The sequence below is a fragment of the Pipra filicauda genome, unplaced genomic scaffold, assembly GCF_003945595.2.
Source record: "Pipra filicauda isolate LSUMZ 115617 unplaced genomic scaffold, ASM394559v2 scaffold231_size1239837_pilon, whole genome shotgun sequence".
Taxonomy (NCBI): Eukaryota; Metazoa; Chordata; class Aves; order Passeriformes; family Pipridae; genus Pipra; species Pipra filicauda.
This window is the reverse complement of record NW_024104345.1, coordinates 634,670-660,050: the sequence shown is the minus strand read 5'-3', so window position 1 is coordinate 660,050 and position 25,381 is coordinate 634,670. Positions and strand designations below refer to the sequence as shown.

The 25,381-nt window shown below is 39.0% G+C and overlaps 1 protein-coding gene and 1 long non-coding RNA gene across 3 annotated transcripts in view; one reads left to right on the top strand and one right to left on the bottom strand.

Annotated features, from left to right (window-relative positions):
• The window catches only part of TMEM108 (transmembrane protein 108), a 162,565-nt gene that overhangs the window by 121,008 nt on the left and 16,176 nt on the right, over positions 1–25,381 (bottom strand). The gene's annotated exons all lie outside the window — the stretch shown is intronic.
• Positions 15,342–16,949, top strand: LOC120323312. Its single transcript, XR_005563640.1, has 2 exons — positions 15,342–15,414; positions 16,787–16,949. It is a non-coding gene; the product is annotated as an uncharacterized LOC120323312 (long non-coding RNA).

Sequence of the window (25,381 nt, the reverse complement as noted above, 5' to 3'; positions counted from 1 at the left end):
CCAATTTATCTTCTTAAGGGATGAGGACATTTCCGTCTTTTATAATGAATATTATGATGGCTGAGCAATTCAGGCTCCATAAGGAGTTCATTGCTCATACAGCTTTGGGGGAAGTGTCACCACCAACTATGACGTGCAGAACAAGACGAGGCCTCTGCTCTTCATTCTGTAGAAGCAGAGTAGGGGGACAGTGGATTTCCAACGTCCAGGCAATGCCAAGCTAGCAAAAGATTAGCGTTAACCTTTGTTCCTTGCTTTTACCCCAGCCTTCCGATGGTGATGGGTTGTCTCATTTATGGTGCCTGAATAGAAAGGCATTGTCCTTTCTAAACCCAAAGGGAAGGATCTGCAAGTACAAGCAGCTTTGCCACTTTATCGCTCAAGGGAAATATACAACACTTTGGGACTGAGTGCTCACAATACCTTACATCAGTTCCTCGGAGAGCAAAGAGGGAGAACTTGGGCTCTGATTTACCTGATTTTTCAGCTGTCGTATCTGCAAGCATTTTCATTACAGGCAACATAAAATAAGAGCCCTTAATATTCTGGGGATTCACAGCTTAAGCTTAGATGTCTTTGATGCTTAGCTCCTGATGCTTAGCTCCATCCTGCAGTGCATGTTATTTAGAATCTTGGTTGAAAGACATGATACTATTGGAAATTATTACGTACAGGAGATATTCCAAGGAAAACTGCTAAGGAAGGAAAGCCTTACAGAAGTTCTCTACGCAGAGACGCAAAAGATGTCAAGTGAAATCAGGATCTTAATCAGGCACCTTTAGCTTGTTCAGTTCACGGAGAACGAATGTCTGAAAACTAACCAGGCACTAGGCTGGTAGTGATGCTTGTGTGTCTACAGCTGGTCAGCCACCTCACCATCGTCCAGCAGGTGCCCTTCTTGACTATGCAACAGAAGTCCCCAGAGACTGACAAAGAGTGTTCAAGGCTGTCAGCTTTACTTAGCTAAATTGCCATAGCCCCACTGCACTGGCACCCAGGAAAGAGTATTGAGCGATGTGGGTTCAAACAAACTTGGGATGTGGTCCATTTTCTTCTTTAAATGAGGGAGCTCGATTTTAAAAGTCCCCTGTGCTCAGCAGAGGATCTCCATGGGCCTAGGAGCAGGCCCTTAATCACAAAACAGATCTCGAAATGAAAAAAAAAAATAAAAATTTCAAGTGTTGTGCTTATGGGAATTCCACATTATCAAACTATTAAGGTGAAGTGGTTTCTAGGGAGGAGGCAGCATCTGAAAATTGCATACTGCCAGTGCTTTTAAAATTTTCTGCTACTACTGTGGAGGGTATGAATCTTATTACACTTGATAGTATTCGTGCATATAAATTAAAGAAACCATTGAGAGAAATCAATGAACTGAATGGAAGTTTTTTTTTCTTCTTAATCATCTTCCAATTTGGTGTTTTCTGAAAGTTATTCTTGTCTCTTTCTTTCTATTATTCCTCCGTGCCTGAAATTCTCTTTGATGGAAGACAGCTGCAGCCTACTGAAGTTGACATGCCCTGGAAAAATGCATGTGACAACCAAACTCTGGAAAGATGCATCTCTAATGGCTTCTTTCAGCACAAAAGGAATCAGTGCAGCAAGGTAGGAGCTCTTTCTCAGCTGCTGCTTTCTGACACTTTGATGGCTGCTTGCAAGGTGATATAGCCTGAAGGCATGCCAGGGAGGCCTCCAATCTTGTCAGATCCCATAAATGAAGCAGGACTGGAACTGGTCAGTATTTGGGTGGAAAGCTACATTTTGCAGGAGATAATGTTGAGGATTCAGTAGATGGCAGTCTTACCTCAGAGTCAGGACTGAAGAGACAAATGAGTGTGATATTGAAGGCTAAGGGTGCCATCTTTTAGAAGTGCAAAAATCAGGTACCAGGCTGAAAAAACCCTACGGTACATTTGAGAGATCATGACCAAATGTTAACGTTTCACTGAGAAATGACATTTTGCCAGCCTGCAGACGTTCTCTCACAGTTTCAAAGGAATGCTCTCATGAAGCCATGACATGCTCTTTAAAGTCTCCTATCTCCTGCTCCAGAGATTGCTCAGCTTAATGAAAAGTGATTTAGTGTCCATATGTACGAGACCAGAATTTCACTGTACAAGCCACTGAATACAGTGTCAGATGGGCAGCAGATGTCACAAGAGTGACATTGAAGTATGGATTTTTTAAGTTTCAGTATTCAATCTTTCTCATATTACACAGCTAAGAGATGACTAAGCTGTGACTTTGACTGTGTAATCAGAAGGGAGAGAGGTAGAAGAATTTCACTTACATCCCTGTGCAATTTATCCTGTTCTTGGGTCTGTGAAAAAGCATGCAGTCCTGAGCAAGTGGGAGATAAAAAGCTTCACCTTCTGCTACATCACGCATGTCCAGGTTAGCTAGCAAAGTGTCAGTCATGAGCTGTCTGGACCAACAGCAACACTCCATGCCCAATTTTTAATGAAAGAAGCAAACTTGCATTAAAAATCATTGTCTCTCTGATTTTCCTATCTTCACTGGCCAGACATAATGCATTACTATATCAAGAGTTCAAGGCATCTGTCCATATGTGCTATATAATACTTTCAATCATCTGGTCCTAAACATGAAATGACTTCGAGCTGCTGTCCAACAGAACCTACACAAACAACTGGATGCTTTCTCCACATAAAACTCCAAGTAATTTTAATAGTTCTGGATCAAGGTCTTTTGATGTGTTTACCAAGGTCTGTGCTCTCTGTCACCCTCTTTTTCTTGTCAGAGGGCTGTACAGACTTAATCCCTGCAGCTCCAGCTCACAGAGTTTGGAAAAACTACAAGCTAGGAGGATATTTTGTTTTGCTAGCATTCAATGCATATAACAAGCACCCCTTTCTTTCTGGACCTATCATAAAATGTGAACCTCACCTCACACCATTTTTTTCCCCCAGTACAGGAAAAGAAATAAGTGTTGATGTACACGAGGTGATACATTCATAAATACAATAATGATCAATATGCAGTTGCAGTGACTTAGGAAAAGCATGCATAGGTATGTAACTTTAGTTAATGTCTGCACATGTATTTACGTGCTTAAATATGCAAAGTATTTTTCAAAATTTGTGCACTTAGTTGTTTAGATTTTTCCATTTTTTTTCTGCAAGAGAAAACAAGGCATTGAACAACAATCAATGGAGACAATTTGAAAAGACATAAACGAACACATTTAAAAGCAGCCCTATCAGGGAAAGAAAATTACTATTTTAACCCTTTGAAGAATTTCACCCCATTCCAGAGGAATTTCACTCCATTCCATCACAGGTTTGATTTATTGTACCAAGCAATCAACTAGTCTTTGGTATACGGGGAAGAAAAGGCCTCAGTAAGTGGTTTACTGAAGTTGACTCTTGCCCTTTTGCTAGCAATTTATGACATTCTCAGTGTATCACTGACAGAATACTCAGAAAACTCTAGCTAACAAAAATAACAGCAAATGGTGCTGGTTAAATGATCAGCATATGACTGGCATGAGGAAACAGTCAAGAAATACAGAAAACAGCATTCTTGTTCACTTGTGTGGCTACCTGCAAACTACATGTGCATATAATTATGTCAGGACCCAGCAGCCCTGTCTTTCTAAAATACACTCCAGTGTCATTAGGAACTTGTGAGTCCCAGACTCCTCTTCGGAAATGATGCTGCATTGCTTTTGATAAGCCTCTTTATCTCTTTGCTGCAGTTTAACTAGCTGTAAATGGAGAGAATATTATTTATCTACCTTAGGGGAAGGTTAGGATTCTTAACTACATAATAGACCGTAAGTGCTGTCATCAAATAAACCCTTTAACTGAAAAAAACTATGACGTTCATTTCAAGGAGTTTCAGCCATTTTTTGATTTAATTCCTACAAAGACAGAAAACATTTAACCCATCAGAAGGACGAAAGAAAGATGGAAAGGAAACACTTCTCAGTCATTATTTTTCAATGCAAAAAAAGGGATAAAAGCTCCACAGAGCTGGCACGGATTGCAAGGGAGGGCCATTGCTAATGGTATCAGTGCAGCTTTAAGACTTTATATATCTATGGCTGTACGTACAATCAAGGACAATGCCTATTCTCAATGAGAACAAAAAGTCCTCTACCCAGGTTTTCTCATAAAACAGAAAGCTTGTGTTCTATGACATTTTATGTTTCTCAGCTTTAAACGAACTGCTGTTCACTCTCTCCTGCTTTTGGCTATCAATCAGGACTGAGCGATATTCTCCTCCTGTTTTCACTATAAGTCAACCTTGGTGACCTAGCTGCCTCATAACAAGAATCTTGATTGAACAAAGAAATCATTTCTCATCCATTCCACGTAACGCAGCACAAATGAAAGCCCTGGAAATGTTTTATTCCTCCATATTGCTTGTCACATGTAGCTTTTCAGCAGCACTTCATTTGTCCACTGTCAATTCCTACACACTAACTTTATTATCATCCAGGCCCAGAAGGACAGCAACTTGCTGTTATTAAAATGTGAGAACACATTTTGAACTGCTTAGTGCCCATGGCATCCTGCAAACTCAACTGCAGCAAGAAGTCCATTGTCTGGATAAGCAGACCTAGGCAGCCGGGCTCAGCAGGGAACTAGCACCCAAAGCAAGACCTGCCCTCAGGCACACATCTCTCAGGCAGGGGAATTCCTGACAACTAGATACAAAATCTTGCTGGATTTTTTTAACAGATACTGCAAGTTTGCAGGTGTATTCCATCATCTAAAAGTTGCAATTTAAAACTACTGCTTGTTTTTGAAATTCAAAGATACAACCAAATTTGCTTGCAAAAAGGCACACAAAATTTCCAGTGGAAAATAGTGAAAGAATCTCAGTGAGCTCCTACATGCAGCAAAACCAAGGGTATCTTGAAGGATCTGTATCACTGTTATTTCTGTGTAGTCACTTACTTCCAGCAGAAATCAGGAATTACTTCTGTAAAACAATACCACTGAGTAAATTTCTTTGCCCCAATATACATTTCATTGTGTTAATTTCAATTTTGGAATATATTTTCAAACCAACTACTGTGATATGTAGCTCTGTCCAGCTTGACCTACTCTGATCCTGCCTTTTTATTTAAATCAATAACTACCTTATTTATCTGTTTCCACAGTCCTAATATGAAAAAATGGCATCATATTAACTTCAAGAGATGCTCACTTCAGTGTAACATTAGACACAATCCCCTCTGCAGTTTACATATTTTGAGAAAGCCTATCTTACAAGCCAGTGAAAAGGATTTACAAGCAGATTAAAGGATAAAACTGCCAAATGCACTAAAATACATGGTCGATATGCTGCTAACCACAAATCCATAACTGTTTTGCTGATAAAGCATTGCCTAAGCTTCAGTTTGCTCAGATTGCTGCTTCAGATTCCTCATGACATGATCAGCAAAAGGAGGAGAAGAAATTCTGCTATTTCTAGAAGAGATGTGTTGGCTTGCAGTCATGTCTATATAACTGATTTTGAAGTGATTAAAGGAAACCGGAATGGAATTTTCCCTTTTCATTTTCTTCAGCACCCCTACTTTTGGAAAGTGTTTTGATTTACAGTACAGATCTCATAGTTTTAGAGATTAATTCCTCCTTCTTCTGCCTAGAACTGTGTGCTCCTGAAACACCAACTGATTGCTAGCTGAGACTCCTGCCCAAGAGCAAGATGACCACGCTGAAGTGCTACTTTGCTCACAGGAGTTGCAAAATCTCCACCTTTAGAGGTTTGTACAACTCAACAAGGCAAATCCACAGTTAACCTCTGAGCCACAGGCTAGACCAGGTGACTTCCAGAAATCCCTTTTGTCCCCAGTTTATATGATTCTATGACTTTGTACTTGGTCAGTGATTAAAACGTAGAAGGCACTGCTCCTGGAACCGCTATTTCTAGAGTACTCCTTTCCCGCTGGAGAGTCTTCAGTGAACATTTGAAATGGAAGACTTTATTTTATGAGGATATGTTTGGAATCCTTTGCTGTCTCATATTCGCAGAAGAATACTATCTTGTGATGTTAGAAGAATGTATGCAAAAGGAAGAAATGTGAGAGACAACACTTCCTCCATGCTGACCAGGGCTAAGAAAATGATCTTCAGCGAGCAAAATAGGACATAACCATATGGATGATTAAGAGAGAGATCTGCAGTAATTAAAAAGTCTCCTCCTTCACCACAAGCTCTTTCTATGGCAGAAGGTAGCTGAATGAAGGCATAGAAGAATTTCCAAAAATCCTTCTAGTACTCTGCGTTCTTCATGTATGTAACATACAGAGTTTATAGGACTAGCAATCTTTGACATTATAGCAACATATTTCTTTAAAAGGTCATTAAGAAAAGCCAGAGCTCACAAATACTCTTAATTCAGACCCAAACATGAATATAAAATAATCCAGTTTAAAAAATCACCCCAGAACATCAATATGCATGTTCTAAAAAATGACGAGAGGTACCTCAAATACACACTGAAACCAAGGTAAAACAATAAATCATTCAGCACACTGGAATCTCCTAAAAATCTAAGCTGTTAATTTCTACTCTAGCCTTAAAGTTTAGTACCAAACACTCACTTAAGGAAATAGCCTACAAATATTGATACGCATGATCACCTCAATCTCTAGACAAAAGTAAGCATTTAATATCTAAATATAAATTTATGCATATCAACTGCACAAAGTCTGCTCAAGAAAGCATCCATATTGTAGCAACCATTAAAACTTGGTCTATGTTAACCATTCCACCAATCGTGTAAGCAAAAGTAACTACAATGACAAAAAGAGTTTCACTTCTAAATAGTTAGAATTGAGTATGCAAATATTATTGTTCAGGTTATGCACAACACTCGAAGCATAAATTGTGCTAACAGTAGACAGACACTTTGATTTCTCTCTGGAGTATAATCTAGTTAGAAAGACATTGCTAGAAGGTAACAGTTGTGCCAAGGTACCATTTGATATCTAAATAATTGATTTGAAAGCCTTGTTAGTTGATGACTGACCATAAAAGAATTCTGTGTGTTGGCTAAAATAGTTCAAAACAGATCAGACACGTATGAGAGTTCTCATTAGCAATCTGTTTTTTCTGTCCCACCAGATGGGGCAAACATTCTTTAATGTTTAAATGTACTTCACTGGAAGAAATCACAAGAACAGCACTTTCTTTTCCAGTGCTAAAGGAAAGAATATATAAAGGAATATAAAGGAAGACAATTGTTAAAGCAACCTACACTGAGAGCTTTTATCTGGAGTTACACTAGCTCCTCGTAATAACCATACACAGGTAATTGTGTAGTCTAGTGATTTTCAATCTTTCTCCATTTGGAGACCTCCCCCAGGTTTTTTCCAATGGAGACGAGTCTGTGTTTCAATCAATTTTAAGCCTCCTGATGTAAACTTAATTTACTTTTATCTCTGCTATAGAACATTTAGGAAGTAGCTTAGTGGTACCCAGGGATCTGCAGCCTGTGAGCTCCATGACTACAGTGCTGCCACCATAAGCCTACTCATACTGGTATGGGCATGTTCTTGAGTAGGGAACCTTCAGCTAATAATTGAACTCTGTTTTCTTGTGGAAACAATTACACAAGCCTTCCTCAACACACCTCACAGCTACTGAGGATAGTACTAAGTCTCATACCTTTTAGTTAGTTTTGGGGTTTTTTTGAAATAAAAGAAAACCAACTTTGATCAAATTTATCTACCTTACTGTATATCTCACATCTCAGCTTTTTAATATGTATGATTACAAAAAAGAACATAACAGTCATTACAAATTTCACAGAAAATATTCATTCATGTACTTCAAAAAAATATTCTCTATTATGTACAGAAATGCTTAAAAGCTTTTGCCCAAGCTAATTCTACTTTTTTTTTCCCTTCCAAATATGATCCTCCCATTGTATCCTGGGCAGGCATCTCACCTGGCCATGGATCTGAAATCAAAACTAGTCAAAGACGAATCATTAGTCATTTCCAAACTGAGGACTCTTCTTTCAGTAGTGTCTCCTCAAGAACTGGGAACACTGAATTATTTTGAAGGTGAGAAGAACTGCACTCCTTTCACTGCTCCTGGCCAGCGGTATTAAAACAGACACCTTCTTTGCATTTCAAACTTGCGTTCAGAGCATGAATGCTACAGAAGAGACAGGGCACTTTGCTAAGTCAGCTCAAAATAGGAAGTTTGCTTCAGAAGACACTTCAAGTTCATGCCAAGAAACACTCTAATTGTTAAAAGTTTTCTTTTTTTCTAAGAAGAGTCTAGGAAAAGACAAAAAGCATGAAATTTGAGAGGCCTGCACATAGGTTACATTCTTTCTTTGGTGACATTTATGCAAAATCAACTCAAGTTTATTTAATGAAAATGAAAATACAATGTCAGTCCATCAGGTTATCAACTGCAAGATCACCGTTTTCACAAGCATTCACTACCTAGAAAGGTGTTCATGCACTGCTTACAAGAACAAAACATCTTTTACATACACTAACAAACACTTGGCTGCACATCCTGAGGGCTGCTATCGGCTTGCAGGCACCATAATCACACATATTTATTCAAATGTGAGTTTGTTTTCTTGCAGCCATGAGTGTAATTTTGCCAGAAAACCTTCAGTGTTTGTCAGCCAGACACTAGCGGTTCTCCCAGGGACTGCAGGGTAAGTATCTTCTGTCCCATCTTTTGACAGAGGGCTGTAATGACAAATACTCGTTTAAAGTTTTGCCTTATTTTAGAAGTTACATTGGATATAATCAGTATATATCGATGCTACTCATGTATCATGTTGCTACATAGTCCTGTAAGAACTGATGCCTTTCATGGCTTGCTGTTCTCACAAACCATTACATAAACTTACATATTTGTAAGGAGTTTCTTTAAAAATTATGACACTTGGCCTAAAGTCAAAATTGGCCCTGACCCTGCATAAACTTAGTTTTTATCCCGTTATTTATTTATGCAGAATTTCTAAGATAATCTAGTCTTTACTGTTTATTATCACTTATTCCATATCTCACAGAGCAGAGATAAGAGCCCTGTTTAATTTGGTGACAGCCCAGCCCTTCAAACTCACAGCCTTGAAAAATGAGACAAAGAGCTGGAAGGAAACCTTCAAAAACTTCATTATACAGACCAGAATCACGCTCATAATCATCAAAAACTCCTAAACATTGCACAGAAATAGTAGGGCCAATTTTGGTGTCAGACTTAGATGGTACTCTGTTGTCACTTAACCCTAAAGTTGTCCTGTGTTTTGAGTACTGAAAAGTCTAGAACTATGCCACAAAAAAATGTTTCAAAATTTCATTTTAGTTTCTTCATAAATTATTAAAAATATACAGAAGCAGAGAAATTACTGAATACAAGAGCAAAGTTATGAAGTGCAGTACCTACTTCCAAAGATCTTCTCAACGGAACATGCTTTTCAACTACAGCCACTGTTTTACAAAATTTATTCTAATATATTGATTTTTCAGACCACAGCTGTTGTCCTTTGGACTTCATTCACAGCTGTCTCTTCTTTTTCTTGTAATCAATGCAACTAAAGCTACTGCAATATTTACTTCTGCCAACTTAGTTCACACGAGTCTGTTTGACTTTTTGTTTCTTTTTGGCAAAAACATTTTATTTCTAGCTTGCCTTCAAAGTTGAATCAAAAGGTTTTGCCTGTATCTCTCGTAACTACTTACTGTATATTACTTTGACACCCTCCAAACATGGCATTAAATTCAAAGCATCGGAGCAAGCCCGACGCAACCAGGACACAGTTGTACATGTGCATGTGAAACAAAGCTGTCACAAATGTCACTGCACCAGGACTCCTGGACTAGACTGAATTATTGTAATGAGTTCAGTATCAATCAAACATGCTCATCTTGTCAGAAATAAAGCCTAGTTTCTGACTTTTAAAAATAGCTATTAACGTCAATTGTGATTTGAAGTCAATCACACCAGGAGGGCTGTGGTTGGATCTTGAAAATTATAAGTATGACATGACAGATGGTAATTGGAGGCTTTTGTTACTTGTGCAGCAGCACCATCAGCTACTCTGCTGCCAGCATATACAAAGAGAAACACAAGCAAGGCTTTGGGTCAACATTTCATACTGAGATGAGACACACATAGCAATGAAGGGCTATAATAAATCCCCAAAACAGTCCTGTAAGGGAATACCCCCACTAAAACCCATCTACATGGGCAATCAGCACTAGCTGCATCCATGTAAAAACCACTTTATCCAAATAACGTGGAGCAAGAAGTCAAGCAAACAACTCTTTCCTTACGTTTAGCCTTGTACTTTATATACCAAGTGGGTATTTTTACTGAAGGTGCCTCTGGGAAGGAGCAAGACTAAAGAGCTTTTTGTCTTCAGACATAAACCAACACTACAGTTGAAAAGGCGTTTCACAGAGATGGTCAAACAGTACCCTGAACAATGTGCTCTTTAAGGCATAAACGTGACTTGCAAGTAGGTTAGAGAAAAGAAACACGTGCCTAAAGTCACTCTAGCTGCATTATAAAAACACTGAACAGATTTTTGACATAGAACAATAGTCTAAATTTATATTTCATCACAGACTCCTGTACATCTAAAAAGGAAAGGGAGGGCAGGGGTGATGAGTCCTTTCAAGGGGACACATAAAAAAAACCGGATCTTGTCACTGAACCGGCGTCTACTGGAGAAACCGCTCAAAGTGACCAAGACACAGCAACCTTTTCTTTGCTGCAAGCCAACACACTGTTCCTGAGAGAAGTCTGGCCGTCAGGCAGCACTGTAAAGTGGCAATCAATGCATTACTCCCTACAACAAGAATGTACCTTGTGATATACAACTGGCATTTCTTCTGGCTCCCCTATCTCAGATGCTGCTGTCTTAGGAGAATGACAAGGTGAGTCTCCATCAGGCTGTTGCCTCCTCTCTGTCTCCCCTCATGTGACAATCATTGCTGTCATGAATGTCCCACTAAAATTGATGCTCAGCTTCTACCTCTGCTAATACCCTACTCACATTCTTGCAACTCCAGAAAAGCACCAAGGAGGAAAAGTCAAATCTTTCTACTAAGCTGCTAGCCTCGATGGTGTTCCCTTTTTACACCTCATGGTGACATAATTGTTTTCACTGTCTGTACTTCTGTTATTTGGTTTTCATTTTGCCCATTGATCTATGTACAATGGCTTGTAAAGTTCACAGGTAGGTAAAAAAATTATCTACAAAGCAGTCTTTCCAGAACTCCAGAAATGAAAAATCAGCCTGTTCAGGTCTTGAAGTTTAGCTCTCTCTTAAATTCACAACGATATACAATTCATTCAGAACTAACACAACCCATCTTAGAATTCCCCAATAGCACATCAAAACTTTTTCCTCTTTTTCAGGCAGATGCAGTTGAGAGGCACGTCTACCACTCATCCCTAAGTGAGGCATTTCAAAGTCTCCCAATACTTTTTTTTGCATTCTCTGAAACTCTGTTCTAGCTCTGTGAGACTGTCTGCCTTGATCTTACAGATCTTGTGCGAAGCACAGCACAAGGTTATAATTCAAGGCAGATACTGCTCAGTTGTTTAAGTCTTCTCATTAGTGTCCATCATGTACTCTTCTCATCCTCAAAGGATGCACTACAACACTGCAGCTGCTTAAGTGGTAAATAAACAATTCTCTGTCAAACAGGTGTCCAGGATAATACTCTCTAGTTGTTGGTACCAGCAGATAAGCAAAGCTTCCTGGAATAAGAGCTGGAACACAGAGATCATTAAAGCAAGGGAAAGGTCAGTAAACAACTTGCTTTTCCTCAGACAAAACAGGTGAGAATACATAATTCTATTTTCTACATCTGTTTTTTATCTTCAGTTTTCCCAGCGAACCCATACCAAACTCGCACAGAAGTCAGCAATGGAGAGCATGATCCTATTTATGAACAGCATAGCCCATGCAGGAGGACAAGGAAAGGGACTGGCCTGCAGCCGGTGTGACTGAGCAATTTTTTTGCAGTAAAGGACCTCAAAAGCCTGAAGATTATCAGCCTTTCTTTGAATTCCAAGCCTATCACAACAGATGACCTGAATTAGGACTACTCTGTTTTCCTTTTCATGTCGTTTTTTCACTGCTTGAGGAATTGTACAGGCAAAGAGAAAAAAAACCCCAGATTCAACTCTTTGTCTGAAATTTCTGGACACTAAACAGCCCTGGTCAGAGGACCAGCTCATAACTAAAATGCATTTGACAACTGTAGGTGCCCACACCAACTGTACAAGACCTGCTCTATAAATGAAACATTCCAAAGTGCCGTATGTTGAACACAACTAGAAGCAAGCAGAACTGCTGGACGTGTGCAGGCAATGACTCACAGTACATTAAGGGCTCGGCCTCCTTTTAGAGGCACACTACTTCTTACTGGCTGACTTGGAGCAGATGCACTGAAGATTCATCCCTCATTGTTTATATTTCATTTGTAAAGGTTGAGGGAGAGACCTTGAAAAAACACTAACTACTTTGAAAAGGAAAAAAGTCAGTCAGTTGTTTATTCCTAGAGAAAGTGCTCATCCGTCTAGCTAGAAAGATTATCTAGCCTGATCTATTTCTCATCCCACCTCAGACTAAATTCTGACTGTAAATTCAGTAGGTTACCACATCAAAGCTCCAGACATGAGAATGCCTAAGATTTATAATTAATTTCCTAACCAAATGAGGCTTTCTTCCACAAAACATGCAAATAATTTCCCATCCCATGATAGAATGCATCTTCAGCTGACATCCCTAAATAAATTCAATCTACTAGCTAAGACACATTTTCAACAATTTGGGCATTTTTAACATGAAGTAATACATAGTCCAGCATTCAGAGCAAGCTTTCTTCAGGCAGCAACCCAACCCAGACAATTTTCTTTGGCTTTCATTTTAACCAGCATACCGATCTCTCCATTCCTGCCAGGCTGCAAATAAAATACTATTTTTTTCCAGAGGAACACTATTCACACAGTATTTCCAATTTTGCAAGAATAAGGATGTAAAAGGCACCGAATTAATCTAAAAAACCCTATTCCTACTGACTGTTTGAGAGAGCCAATTTGGCTTCTCTGAACTTAACCAAACTTCTTTCCTTTAACACTGTCTTTGGCTGATCATATTGGAAATGGCTACTTAACAATAAGCCTAGTGTAATTCCTCTGAAGGAACAAGGTAAAGGCCCAGATTTTTCAGGTGATTTGTCTTCAGTTCATTACCAAAGCTCAGATCATTTCCAAATCACCCAAATCAGCCTCCTCAGCACAAACTGGCTTGTTTTTCTTGCTGTGTAAGATTTGGATTTGACATTTCCTTTCCATAAAATTCTGTGCTACATACACTTGTGTGAGGGGAACTGTAAGAAATGTTGCAATTACATCTTACAGTTTTAACCTATGAGTGATGTTTTTTTTTTTTTAAAAATAGCTAAACAGGTGAAATGCCTGAATCAATTTACTGTGAAAAGATATGGAGAAGAAAAGGAAGGAGAAGGGGGGTGATGTCAGTTTGATAATACAGTTGCTAGAAGAAAACATGTTTTACATGGGTAGTAAGGGTCATCAATAAACATTATGGCCATCATAAAACACTGTTACAATATACATGTGACACCCTTGCTAAGGTAGGGCTGTTGGGTTTTTAACTGCACCACGAAAAATGACATTTCCTAACGTTTTATGTCAGTTAACAGTGGCAGGGCCATGTTCATTGTGTGTCTATTGGTTTGGTTGCAATAAAAACATTTGAGATCCACTTCATTATCTAAATTGTACAATTGAGTTGTTCAGAGCTGCAATAAGGTTTAAGATGCGCAGCTGAGCTATGACAGTCATAGTGGGATTTTCCACTTCTCCTTGGAAAAATCTGATGTGATGACATGGCTTAATCACAGTCAGCTTTCAGTTCCTCTTCAGACAGATTCGTCTTGCTGGATGTATGATAAATTAATAAATACATGCATAAACAAATAGAACAAATATTCGAGAAATATGTCGGGGGAAAAGGAAAAAGTTGTCTATTAGAAAGTTAATGTATAGCCCAGGTAGCAATAGCAGCTTGATAGAAGGACAGGTCAATGTACAGTTGGTATTCCAAAAAATGAACAAAAATCAATATCTCAATCTTCCTGACTCAAAGCCATGCTGATCCACTGCCACAGATGTAATAGATATTTACTAGCACACTTTTTGGGATTTTCTAACCTTGGTGGAAATGGTATTGTACTGTTTTTAGGAAGTAAGCCAAGGATGTGAAGTGTATTTTTCCACAGGTTAAGGATGATGCCAGTTTTACCAGATACTGTTCAAATCAGTTCAGATATGTTCACAATGACAAAACACTGAAGAAAGGCCTGACCTGTCCCTTCCTTCGCAGAAATTACTTTGGCATCAAAGCAAAAATTCAAATGGGAGCCAGTTCCTTTTGGACAATGGTTTTTGTGAATTCTGCAACACTTCTAACAAGCAAAATAATAAAAAAAATAATTCTTAGCTTAAGAACCACAAAGTAAATCTATTAAATTCAAGGAAAACAAAAAGTGAAACTTCCTACACTTGGACAAAAGAGGGGACACAGTGAAGTGACCTTCATTGTACAGGGAAAAAAAGTACCATTATGGAAAAGACAGTCTGTTGTAAAGAGTTTAAAGAATAACCAGATGTATAATCAATAGTTAAGGAAGAAAATTGGGAATGTTACTTCAAAAACAGCCATTCCACCAAATTGCTTAGAAAAGCAATAATTTCACTGGTAGCCTGTTTCCTAACAGTACTTTTCTTTCCCCTCTACCTTTATCTCAGGAAAGCTCCCCACCCATTCCAATGTCTTTCCTGGGTAAGAGAAGTCTGTACTGTGGCTCACTTGGAGCTATGAACCAGACAGACTGGCCAGCTGGCTTCTGCCAGACTGAGCCTAGAACATGCAAGCTAAGGAAATTAATTCATTCTTTCCCTTCCAACCAGTCAAGAAGGATGTTATATTATTTTTATAGGGGTTTTTTTCCCCCAGTGAATTTTTGTGAGGAAAATAAACTGGGAATAAGATGAATAGTTTGTCATGCTTAAGCATGGCAGAGTAATGAACAGAGACTGAAGATCACTAGCTTCATTTCAGCTGCATGGCTCATGTAGATTAATCCTTTAAATAACCCTGAACACACAGCATATGTCTAACACACCTCAACCAACCATCACATGGCCACTGAACATACAGCTCCAGCTGCTGTTCCTATGACATCGAAGTTCCCAAGGGCGTGCCAAACAGGCACTTGGAGGACTGGCCAGCACTTTGGAGAGGGCATTAACTGTTCATCAGAGTGCAAAGATTTCATGAGCCTAATAAGTACAGAAGAATCTGCCAAATGGATCCAAACGCTTCAGGTTATGTGAGTCCCAGAACAACATAAGATACTGACAGGTCAGTCTTCTTCGTATAATCACTTTCTGGTATGATGGAAGCATGCACTAGGAAAAAAAAATACTTGTATTATCATCACTGAACTCTCTCCATTTGCTCTCTGTCTCCATACATGGGAAATAGGGCCAGAATGAGCCCTTGGGACAAAAGAGTAAGTGATCTCCTTCCTGTGCTACAAATAAAACCATGAGAAACTATATCCAGTGACAATGCCTTTTACACCAGGCTTTCTCACCTCTCTGATACCCAAGCAATATCTTTTGTGCCATAGACTAAATTGGTCCCCATGAAGCCTTGCACCTGGAGTTATGAAGTTAATTGAAAGCTTTATTTATGCACCTTTACCTAACAACTCAAGTGGACCACATGGTTCCTTCCATTGCTAGGGCTCTGAATTAAGAGCCTGAAAACATTATGTTCTACCAATCTTATGCTCATCCACCAAAAAAACCCACATGCAGTTCCCTCCTCTGCGAGCATTACCACCTTCTTTAACAGCAAACAAGCATTCGAAACGAATGCTAAAAGCCACTAGGTTTTTGTAGTGCTGGGCAAGACGCTTATCCCTTCATGTTTTAATCTAAAATAAGAGCCTAGATAACAGGAGAAAAGTATTTGAAACAACGACCGCTTTGAGATGTTATTAACTGTTTTTTAAACTTTTCTATAAGAGAAGTAGCAAAGATCACAGCAAAGCAATGTCTAAAATCCTAGACTTGAGGTGCATTTAATCCTTCTCATTAGCAGCAGCCTACTACCTTTCAGACTGTGTCTGCTCAAAGATAAGCAGTCAAGCATATGTGAAGAGGGTCTGCCCGACCACTGTGTATTTTACAGCATTATTTGTACAACTCCCTCTCAGTAGAATTATCTTAGCATGAGACTGGCATAACACAGTGTCTAATCAGCCTTATTATCCTAAATTTTCAATTGTTTCCTGGTAAGCTGCATTTATGTCTTAGCTGATTATCCACTTAAACTATCAAGTACCAATTATAAAATGCAGTAACATTAACGTCACAGATGCTTGAATTCAGAGAGAAGCAACCCCAGATCATTTTTGGGATCATAAGTTGCACTACAGAGGCAGCAGACCTCAGTATGAAATGCCTGTCTCCGTGATTTCAAATAAATAAATAAATCATTCTCGTGTAAAAATTACTCATTCCTAAGTCAGACTTTAGTTAGAAATAAACCACAGTTTAAGTCTGCTTACAGCATTGCTGCAAACAGGCATTAAGATCACATTCACATGATGGTATTGCCAAGTGCAATTCCTTGTGCAGTCAACAGAAAAGTGCCTCTTCTAAGCCTTGTTTTATGGCTGGTCTTCATGGAATAAAGTCCTAATAATCTTGTTTTCCTCGTGCAGAGTTGTGAAAAACTGAAGCAGTTCTGTGGGAAACTTGAAACCTGTCCCTGTTCACTTTGCCAACTGACTCCTCATGCTCAAACAAACTGCAGACATTCAGAAGCAAAATTTGTTCAAAACATTCTCTCGGTTCCTGAAGGTGGGGTAAAGTCAATCCAAAATACTTTGGGTGTCAAGAACTGTCAAGATCAATGTGTCTCACTGTGCACCCTCACTGCCCAAGTCTAAACCTTTCATTATCATTGCAATGTCCTCTTCCCAACCCTTTCCATACCCTTCAGAGAAGCCAGCCTGTTGCACCCTGAACACTAGATATCAATCATGTAGGAATAGCTACATTTCTGGAAGAATTTGTAACGGAAAGTTAGAACTCGGTTTTCACTAGGAAGGCTTTCTGCCTAAATGGTTACTCTTTCTCAAAGGCAGTTTCAATGTCTTCCCCTCTCCCCCGCCCTGCGCATAGAAGGGAAGTGCTCAGCCTTGCTCTCTGGTACTGAGAAGAGATACAGCCCTAAAAGGCATATACTGAGGCCTTGGGAAGGCGGGGGAGAAACAGAGAGGATTAAAAGGGCCCTGAGGGGGTGGGAACTTGCTTTTTGCTCCCCGAGGCCCAGTGTGCAAACCACACTGTGGGTTTTTGTGTTCTGGCCTTCTAAATAAACTTTTTTTGAATTCTATCCACTGCCTTGGCATTTCTGGGGATACTTGTATATCTTACTGTGCAATTATCAAGGCTTTTAAATTATTCAAAGGGTCACTGTCCTGGTTTTGACAATTCCCAGACAAACTTTGGGAGTTAGCAACATACAAATAACCACCCCAAGCAAGCAGTTTACATACTAAAAAAAAATTTCATTATATAGGGATGAGCTGCATGTAGCTAGCTGTGCTCAGGGCCTGAGGGTGACTCTGAGCATGCTAGCCACTTTAGTTTATTAGTGTTGATGCAGCCACACTGGCTAGGCAAAATGAATACCTTCTAACACTGTAGCTTCTCCCTTGCCACATGGCCTAATCACAAAATCAGAGAATTAGGGGATTGGAAGAGACCTTAAAGATCATCTAGTCTCAATCCCCTCCTACCACGGTCAGGGGCACCTCCCACTAGACCAGGTTGCTCAAGGCCTTATCCAACCTGACCTTGAACACTCCCAGGGATGGGGCATTCACAACCTGCCTGGGCAACCTGTTCCAATGTCTCACCACCCTCACAGTAAAGAATTTCTTCCTAATATCTAACCTAAATTTCTTCTCTTTCAATTTGTACCCATGTACTAATGGCATAGGACACCTTGTGGCTCCATCCTGAATATCCAAGAACAAACATGAAGCAAAGTACTTAAGAGTTCTGAGTGTTTTTTGATCTAGAAACCTGGGTCTTTTAGCTCAGTGTGAAGAGGCCAAAGGTTTTTCCCCAGTAGTCAGCAGCTCCCCATGGGCCATTCAGCAGAGAGAAGGCTCTATCTGGGAAGGCTGATGTTCAGTCCACTTTTAAGTTCTGCCTACCTTTGCCTTAGGTCCCCAGCTGTCTCCCTTTTACTGCATATTACTTTGACAACATTACTTATCTTTCTCTGACAAACACTGCTCCCTTGTATCTTCATGGCTTTTTAGCTTTCCCTTCATGCCTTGTTACCTCTTTCCTGCCTCCCTGCTGACACACACCAATAGGCTTCTCTGTCAATGGTGTAGCAAAAACTATTTGAGGGAATTAGTTCCCTTCTTGCCTTCTACTCCATCTGAACACTACTGCCACAGGGACAGTTGAAATTGAGGAAAGAGAAGGAAAAGGAATCTAAAGGAAAAACACACAAGACACAAAGCAAGGGGCATGAATCCTATAGTGCTGTGGAAGAGCAGGTTGGTGTTATTTTTTGCCAATCACTTAATAGTTTTTAAGACAGTCATTAAATAGTTTAAAAATTGAGTGATTTGCAAATGGAACTGATGAGCCATAGGAGAAGCAAGTGTTCAGAGAAGAGCTGCTACAATCCTCTAAAACCTGACATCCTGAAGCTGACCAGTGAACCATCTACCCAGTGCTTACCTTCAAGGAACAGCATGCTTGAAAAAGCCTTCTATTTTCCCTCAGGATGTAATTCCTGGGTATGGAAATTCTTTCATTTTAAAATGCCAGTGGCTTAACACTGAGTAAATAGCTAGGGCTCCGGAGGAGAGACAGAATGGATTTTGGTTCTAATGACAAGGCAAGAGCACAAAAGGAATTAAAAAACCTCAACAAATGATCATTTCTCCCCACACTTCTCCCTCTTTCCATGTACTAAGCTGCATATGACCCCACATTTGTTGCCAAGCCAAAGTAACATATAGTAAATGTATGAAAATACTTGAGGAATTACTTAACAGCTCCCAGGGGATTTCATTCTTTCCATGGTGGCAGTAATGCTGTGCTCTGTAACAGCACTAGGCTCAGATGCATGTCTACATTTATTTCTACATCTGTACCTATCTACATAGAAATCTTTTCACTCAAGTTTCCCAAAGCATTTTACAAATAATCTGCAGAACCCATTTTAAATCAGGTAACATAACCTTCTTATGGATGGGCATACTGAAGAGCAAAGGTACTTTGAGTCACAGAGCAAATCAGTTAAACCAAGAAAATCAGTCAATCAGCTGTGAAGTTGGGAACTCTGACCCCACCCTCTCCACTTGCTAAGTCTACCAAGCCACACGCACATCCCTCAGTCCTATTTATTTTGCCTTCCCCTTTCCCCTTCATCTTCTTTTTTCATGAATAAAGTGCTTTTGTCAGCACAATCCTTAATGATGACAACAAATGGGACTGAATATCTAGCATCTGGTTTCAAAACCAAGGATAAACCATTTGCCTTTTTGTTTAGTTTGTTTGTTTTTAATCCTACTGAGGTAATTAGGTTGCCAGAATTGAAAAGGATGGGCAAGCAGCTTCACTTCTATAGGGTCAGGAAGAACAAAATTCAGGATGGATCTGCTAATCAGGCAAGATAAATGCTGGATTGTACATACTTCAGTCATCACTTATGGCAGCCAGTTTAAGTGACAATAAGAGCTACAGAGACTCAAGTTTTATATCTTCTTCAGTATGTTTTCCTTTATTAAATAAGAGAAGAGAGTACAAAAACTTTCCACTTGAAGAAAGAGCTCACTTGAAACACAAGCTAGAAATTATTTGTGGAAGAAATCGAGAGTAATTTTTGAGAATGTAAAGGAAACTTTATAAAAGTAATCCTTTAAACACAATTAAAGGTTTACTTGAGGAGTAAGTCTAGTAGACTGCAGAAAAGAAGAGAGGAGAAATAAAAAGTTTTACCGGGGTTAAGATGACTTTATATGAGTAGGCTGGACTGCCAATTCTTTCATGTAGATTAAGAATTATAAAATGGGAAAAGATTCATACTACAGATCAGCCTCTCTCTCCAGATTATGAGAAGGTTAGTAATTCTGGTTACAGAACACTGCCGCTTCTCTAAAAAGGGACTGAATCCCCAATTTTTCCTGGCTGACAACCTACCTACCACTGAGTTTTCCCAGGAGATTGGAAGACAAAGCCCAGTGTTTACTGCCAAGCCCTTAAAACGATCACTTAATAAACCACCTGAAAAGACTCTGTGTAGCTATAAAAGGGACAAAGAGTGAGAACTTGAGTTAGGAAGTCGTGCTGACTCGAGGCAGAAGTCTTCCAGCAAAGCGCATCTTTTCCTTTTATAAGCTCTGTTAGTTTAAATGGCATGTGGTGTACACTTACCCACTTGGTTGGTTGTGCTCTCCTGCAGCAAGAGGCAGTTGCATGGTTACACAGCTGACCTTCAAGCAGAAACACCTCTACCTTTTCTGACCCTTAAAAGTCAAGGGGTCATATTCTTTCTTTTCCAATTTCACTGCTCAGCCATTAAGGTTTATAAACTGCTCCATTATTACACGAAATACATAGGTTCATCTTGATCAACTCAGCCAATGTCATTCTACGTTGATGAACTGCTTCCTGAAATAAAGAATGAGCCTCTTACTGAAACTCATGTAGGAACCTGAACCTTACCAAGAGAGAAGGAAGAAATTATGGGCAATCTGTCCTTGAAGTTACCAAAAAGGGTAATAGGCAATGCAATGGAAAATATGACACCACGAACAATCCTGCTTTGGCATGGCAATGAGTCAAGTTCTCTATCATCTTTTTCATCATCTGCTGTTGAATTATATGACTTGAAAGGCAGTATAAATACACTGTAAATATTAATTAAAAAAAAGCTCTGAAACTACTGGTATTTCATTGCACAGATCAGAACAGATAAGTTATTTTGAAACCTGATTCTAGTACTTCTGTTCATACCAAACAGTGAACTGGCCAAAACTGACCTACTATAATAAATGTGAGAGAGTATCTGAAAGGACACTGGCTTAAGTACATAGCTGTGAAATTACATGGTCCTGAATCAAGAATAAGTAACAGAAAGTTGTCTGGTTTTTAAGGTAATTTATTATCTTATCACATGTCTATGGCACTCTGCAGTTAGCTATTACATTTTGAATTGTATCTTCACTGAATAAAGGAGAATAAAAATATTAATAGTTGAATTTTTCCTTCCAATGAAGGCAAAAGAGTAGACATAAAAGCTGTGGAGAGGACAAACTAGTACTTGTCGTTCATCCTGAACATGCTGGTGTGTTAACTGATTTTTCTGATCTGAAAGAGACTATATTGCATCAGCCTTTTAAATACACAGAAGTGATGCTGAAATCAAAGGACAGAGTTTTTCAGAAGACTATAAAAATATGGTAGCATAACAATTCAGTTGTACTGCAAAAACAACAGAAGAAATTCTGACTTCGGGCAAAATAAAAATAATATAGCCTCTGAGAGAAGCATTCCAACTAAAGACACTGTACAAAAACATTGCAAGTAAAAATATGATCATTAATAGCATAGGACCAGAATCTCTCACATTAACTCATGAGTAAATAGTAGAGGAATTATCTGATTCATGTTTATTCAAATAGTTCCAAAACAAAAACAAAAAAAGCTGCTTTATCTTGATGAATGACACCTTCTGGATAAGTGCATTTTACAACAACCTTGTCCACACTTTGGGTTACCACTGTTTTGGAGACAAGAAAGCAGCATCATGTCCAACAAGTCATGCCTACTTCAGTGATCTCCAAGGTCACTGCAAGACCCCACAGTTTCTAATTAACCCTATTTTCTTTCTATTAAATCTTTGTCATTCTCCAGTGATCAGTCCTGTCCAAATCATTGAAAACAACTGCACAAAAACACCAAACACAATTTCAACCATTAAGTCAACAGAAAGTTTACTTTTAATTTCACTTAGAGATCTCTCATGCTTTTTCAAAAATATATATGATGTAGTCTGTTTTCTGCAGCCAAGACAGAGAAACAAATTACTGAAGATTGCCTCATACTAAGTAGGGACCAGATTATCCTTCCAGGAGAAAATGCTGCATAAATAGGAGAAAATGCCCGTGCAGATTCCCTTGAGGTGATACCTCCAACACCAGTCAAAGACAAAAAATCCAAAAACAAACAAACAAACAAAAACCACAAACAAAGCCCCAAACAAATGGCAACTTAAAAATAAATAAACCACGCTTCAAAATACAGAAGCAAACAGGGCAAATAAATTCAGCTATAGGACAGGTCCCAAAAACCAATGAACAAACATGCATAGATCCTGTATCTCTGTGACAGTTCTTGCCCCTACCCACACAGCAGTATGGTGTCAGCTAATTTTTCTGTTACTGAACAATATTTGTGGTCAGTGTGTTATTTTGGAGTAATCAGCATGTTACTTTGGATGATGGCGATGTTGCAGCAAATCAGAAGGCAAGCCCTCTCAAAATAAAAAAACCTAAGCTTTCATTAGCTACTTTTCTCATCACACTGTATGATGGAGATCTGAACAGAACCTACCTCTGCAGCTAGTTACTGTATTTAGAAAGGGTCTGCAGTGCCAGAATGCGAAGCGGTGGATTACTTCTGACCTTTGTCAAGTTACATGTATATCCAGCTGTCAGCTACAGATGGTAAGCTCCAGCGATAAGAAATCAGCTTTAGCAGTCCTTTGGTGATCACATTTTGCAAGTTTTGCAGCAGTTATAATGCAAAAATTATTATACAATATAACCCCCCCTCTATTATACTTCACATGATAATACAAATAATATTAAAGTGGAGCCTCTCTAAAGAATGAGAATCTTAGCTTTTAACACAAAAAAATTGGGGGTTGTGACACAGGGATATGAGAGAAACAAAAAATGGTGGTTATGTTTTGGTTGCTTTTCAACAAACTAAACCAACAGAACTAAATTGGCTTGCACATCAGTAAGGGCATTCTATTCAAAAAAGGTGCCTGAATGTTGTCAATTTTCATGCACTGTCAATTACACAGCAAGTAGTTCAGTCTGATTCCTTGTATATCTAACTTAAGAAGAAAGACAGTGCCAATGCCCTATGGAAGAGATATATAATTGGAACTACCCTTCACTTAAAATTTGATTTAGTGCCAGACTGTTTCTCTGCAAGTAAAGTAGAAAGAAGGTGGGTTAAGGCAAATTCACAGAAGGTCCTAAGGAAGGAAACCCTGCCCAGTGATGAAATCACTCTCCCAGGAGCTGAGACCCATGATTTCTACTTTTGGCATTCCTGTTATCATAGTATTAAGAACTTGGGAGGAGGATATATGACATCTGACAGGGCTAACTTCCATTTTACCCAACACCATACTTCCACTCATAAACAGCTGTACTAATTACAGTATAACTACTCACAGAGCACTGCCTAACACAAGTCAGATAGTGCTTCAGAAGGGTATTGTGAAGTTTAATTAATGCACACAAAACACTTTGAAAGCCTGAGACTAGGTCACTACCTCACCACAAGGTAGCATGCCACAGCTGCAGAGCACTAATAGAGGAATTTTGAAGAAAAACAGCGAATGATCCCATTGTTGCAATAGATCTGAGTATTTGTCACAACCAACTAATGTATTTCATATGAGACAGGGAAAATGAAGGCAATTCAGCACAACATGAGGTTAAACTGGAGATAAAAAGCATTGAAAAATGTCTATGGAAAAATTTTCACAGCTACCATCCTGCAATGTTTCAGTGAATTCTCTCCTCACGTAAAAACTTACAACTAGCCTATGGATATCCCCCGAGGATAGCTATCCATGTCAGATTTCAGGATATTAAACACAGAGCTTATGTTACTTGTGCAGAGCGTGAAAATCTTCCCACCCCCTCAACACCTTCCCCAACTCTCTCTCCCAAGCTCCTGCCTCGGCACCAACCCCCAACGGCTGTGCTATCAGACTGAGTGCTAGACTGGTTTTGTACTATTAGTTGCAGATACCTAAAATGTAAGATAAAGTCACTGCTGGCAGCCTAGTATCCAAACCTAATTCTAACTCTATACACTATGGTTCTTGAAAACTAAACACATATTTTGGGAAGTAGCCAATTATTTAATCGTAGATATAAACCTTTACCCCTTTCAAATTCTAATAGTTTGCATATTTCCTATATAACAATTTTCATCTACAAATCTCAAAACATTTCCCAAACATATCTCTGGGCTGCAACACCACACATTCCATGGTAAATACACCATTTTGTCTAAGACTTTTGTATTTTATATATATGGGGATAGGTTCTAATAGTAGCCTTAAATCAGTGAAGCCTAGCTGTCTAGCCCTTCCAATAATTACACTGAGCAACAATCTATGTTTAGGTTTTTTAAGATTCTAAAAGCTTTTTAAATTTGTTCATTTACTAGTTTGCTACACAGGAAACTTAACAGAAGCAGCAGAACCATTCTCCTCATCTGCAGTTATTCCTTTCACTATGAAGAATTACAATGGATCTTTGATACAAACATGAATTTATATACAAATTATATTTGTTTAAAACACATTTTCCCACATTTCTCTTTGCTCCACTGAAACAGAGGAACACCTTATTTTTTGCAGTTTTGAGGGGAAAGATCTTCAGGAAAATAGGCATAATGGCTTCTTCTATACCTGGACAGTTTTTCTGATCACCATAGAGAGTCTTCATACGCTAGGGAATTTTTTAAGGAGCATGTCCCTTACAGGTTTCATCACATCACCTTCCTGTGCTTTTTCTACTTGTGCAGGAGAAAATCACAACACTTCTTTCTCAGCAGCTGCTTATGTGAAGAGAGAAAGAAGGGCTATTTCATTAGGACTGCTTTGCTCTGATCTGCCATATGTACAGCATATCACTCCTCTATTTTGGTCTTTTATTTCTGAGGTTACTTTAAAATATGTGGTGTCACTTACATCAGAGAGAAACCAGGCGTTAGGATTTCTTAACCTATTGTTGTATGAGTTATTGAAAATTACCACCTCTATTTCTTGCCAAAATTTCTTTAACAAGTTCTGAATTTCCTTCACTCCTCCAAGTCTGAAAGTCAAGTGTCCTTCAACTTGAATCATGGGAGCAGACACTTTAAATTAGCAAAGAATCTGCATGGAACAAGACTGGAAACTCTTAGGAGATACCCAGTGGAAATTCATCGGGAAGTTATACATGAGTGTGTGAAGAGCATAAAGC